The sequence below is a fragment of the Sorex araneus genome, chromosome 7 (genome assembly GCF_027595985.1).
Source record: "Sorex araneus isolate mSorAra2 chromosome 7, mSorAra2.pri, whole genome shotgun sequence".
Classification (NCBI taxonomy): Eukaryota; Metazoa; Chordata; class Mammalia; order Eulipotyphla; family Soricidae; genus Sorex; species Sorex araneus.
Genome location: NC_073308.1, coordinates 64,117,641 through 64,121,250, shown reverse-complemented (window position 1 = coordinate 64,121,250; position 3,610 = coordinate 64,117,641). Strand labels below are relative to the sequence as shown.

The 3,610-nt window shown below is 49.4% G+C and overlaps 1 pseudogene; it reads left to right on the top strand.

Moving 5' to 3' along the window:
* The first annotated feature begins 2,515 nt into the window (after positions 1–2,515).
* On the top strand, positions 2,516–2,661 carry LOC129406724 (U2 spliceosomal RNA; annotated as a pseudogene).
* Positions 2,662–3,610: the final 949 nt, after the last annotated feature.

Below are 3,610 nucleotides of genomic sequence, written 5' to 3'. Positions count from 1 at the left end.
GGGAATCTGAGAGGCAGGACAATTGCCCCTTAAACATACACTCAGGACCGCAGGACGGCGGGAGCTGGCAGCCTGCAATCCGTATGCAAACCTCCTCGGAAGCTCGCGCCTCACTCTTCCCATTACCAAGTTAATGGAAACCCAGGACCGACCATTCCACGATCACTGCCCCCTTTCATCCTTAATAACCAAATAAAAATGGACAGCCTGTATTGGGAAGCAGCGCCTAGCCAGCAGATCTCCAGGAAACGGTCTCCCTACAGACTTTCCCTTGATCTCAAAGCTGAACTTGAAACATTTATATGCACAGAGCACCTGGCCAGGAGATGTGAGAAGGCCCTTCTCCCTCCCAACCTCCCCCTCAAGCCCTCTTTACACACACACACACACACACACACACACACACACACACACACACACACACACACACACACACCTTGGCTCTATTGCCTTCTTTAATAATAAATTCTCAGGTTCCCCCAATCCCTTTCTGGAAACTGAGTCCATTCTAAATAATGTTTTTTGTTCTTCCTTAATGGTTTCAGAAAAGCCAGACAGCCTCAGCCCCCTCCCCCAGCACTCCCATTAACGCCCATCACCACTCTGCCTGTCAATCCGCATCATCTTGGCTCTAAGAAAGATGAAGCCAAAGTCAGGGCAGGTTAATTCCAATCAGGCTGAGGACTTCTTTTGTTTGAAGTCAAAGGGCTCAGGTGAACCGATTATGCAATTTAGCACCAACTGTACCGGCCTTCTAGAAGCTTCCTCTTCTCCACACACAGGAAGTGATGGAGTGAGGCATCTCTAACCTTCCCCAACGGCTCAGGTTAGACACTCAAAGGGCTGAATTAAGAACTAAACGTTTTTTGTTTTGTTTTGTTTTGTTTAGGATGGGAGGTTGTTTTTTCAATCTATTTCTTTTTAATTAAATAACTGTGAGATACAATTACCAAGCTTTCATGTTTGAGTTTCAGTCATACAATGATCGAACACCCATCCCTCCACTGCTGCACATTCTCCACCACCAATGTCCCCAGTATCCCTCCTCTCCCATCCCAACCCTTCCCCTGCCTCTAAGGCAGACAATTTCCCCCATATTCTCTCTCCACTTTGGGGCATTTTGGTTTGCATTATAAATACTGAGAGGCTATCAGGGAACCAAACATTTAGTAGTGAACAGCTGCAGTTGGCCCTAGTATGACAAGGTCCTCCAGGTCACGTCTCTCCTGCAACCACAGGCATTTCATGCCGAAGACAGCCAGCCTTCTCCGTACTCAGGACAGACACCCTCCTCTCTTTTGAAGCCACTGCCTCCCCAGAGAGGAGTTTTCCTTGGGAAGTCTCCTCCCTCTTGTTCTTTTGCCTCCATCTTGCTTTGCTTTAGTCCTCTTCCACCCCCGCGCCCCAGATACATTCGAGGGGACTTACCAAAAGACACAGAATGCAAAAGGATGCAATAAGGAGCACAAGAACCTGGAGCAAAGGTGAAAATAGTTTCAAGAAAAATACCAAAGGAAATACACCAAAACACAGCAACGTGAAGCTTCCGTGACTTGGCCAGCCCGAGTTCCACGCTCAGCCCCCATGCCCCTGCTCGCTTCCTGGCCTGGGCTCCCTCCCGATTCTCCACATGGGATGGGGACCCCTGAAGAGCACAGCCAGGTGGGCCTCACCGCTGCTCACTGCACATTTCTGACTCCCACTCTCTGGAGATAAAGCCCAATTCCTTCCTGCAGCCTGCAAGGCCTCAGGAGCCCCCGGAAAAGAATTCCCAGGGGCTTGGACCTGCACCTACTGCTCATTGATTTGCTCGAGCGGGCACCAGCCAGGCTCCTCTTAGGTGAGGTGGGACACTTGACACGGAGACCCGACCCTGGTTCCAGGTCACCGGCCCAGGCGGGAACAGATGCATGAAGCTCAGGCTCCCTCTCCAGCCATCTGCTCCCTTTATTTTCACTTCATCGCTGCAGGCCTTGGCCGTGTGCTAACACTCTGGGGAGTAAGAACTGAATCTGGGTTGTTCTTTGAGTCCGGCAGCCCATAGAGTACCTGACACATTACTATTATTAATGCTCCTAGTGGCATGATTTTAATACTAATTATGTAGCTATTATGATATTTACACAACTATAACATTACATAATAACTATTCATGGCATAACCACACATTATGTAAAAGTTTAAAATATAAGAAAATATTTTTAAATTGTTATAGTTCTTTTCATTTGATTGGGGGGCTCCCCCCTGGCAGTGCTCAGGGCCCATTCCTAGCTCTGTGCTCACTGAGAACTCCTGGCAGGATTTAGGGGAACATATGTAATCCTGGGCATCACTAGGGTTGGTCAAGTGCAAAGCAAGTGCCTTAACCCTTACGGCATCTCTTCCGTCCTTATACTATAGTTCTTACTGTAGCACTGTCGGGTCCCGTTGCTCATTGATTTGCTTGAGCGGGCACCAGTAACGTCTCATTGTGGGACTTGTTGTTACTGTTTTTGGCATATTGAATACACCACGGGTATCTTGCCAGGCTCTGCCGTGCGAGCGGGATACTTGAGGATCAAGTGTAGTACCTGTTCTTATCAGTTTAATATCTGATACTTCCTCTATAGTTCTCGATGCACTTTTTAATTGTCATTTTAATTACAGTAACAATGACATCATATCGGGCAGTTTTCGTGGACCAAAAAAATGCTTATTATTTGACCTTTGTTATCTTTATCTCCATTATTTTTGTGTGTGAACAGCCAGGAATGGATTCTTCACCTTTTATCCATGTGGTCAGTTACGATCCTCATTCTGCATAGGAGGAATCCCAGGTCATGGGAAGGTGAGTGCGGACTGAAATTCCTTTGTAATATCCCAGCTTGAGCTCCTGCTCCCTCTTTAGCCGCTCCAGCACCCAACACAGCTTCCTAAGGATCCCAGGCAAAGACACACAAGCCAGCCTCAAAATACACAGAAGCCAAAGAGCACAAAGCAGCTGCTGAGGCATAATGTGGCTGTTCGTGGATTCTGAAATCTAATGAGATGCCTTCCTGTGGGTCATGGCAAAGCAATTCCCCCAGAAAATCCCCCAGACCTGGTTTCAGGGTGGGTCTTGGCGGGGTGGGGAGTGTCCTGGCAGGGTTCACAGACTCTTCCTAGGTTGGGGAAATTCCCACCCCAAGCCAGGGAAAACTAAGCAGCTTACCCGGAGAAGCTGAAAAACATTGTTTTCTTGTGCTAGCGGTCCCAGTCAAGCCTGTGCTCCGGAACTGGGCTCAGAACAAGGAGACTCGGTCTTAGAGAGTGTCTGACGGGAGATGGGGCAGTTTATAGGCAGCTGGCTGGGGAGGACAGGAGTAGCAGGCCACCCCGGGGACACGCAGTGCAACCCCCAGTTATGGGGAGGACATTCTCAGGTGACCACCGCCACACAGCAAAACCCTGAGCAACTCAGGGACCCCGAATGCATTCCGTGGCCCTGTCGCCCAGACTCAGCTGCCCCTTGTGCTGCCTGCTCTCTGCTGTTACCCCGCTGGGAGTGAGCCTGTCTGCAATGTGGGCATCTCTTCCTCATCACCTATAACGTCCCCCTGCACAAGCCGGTGACACCACGCAACCACCGGAT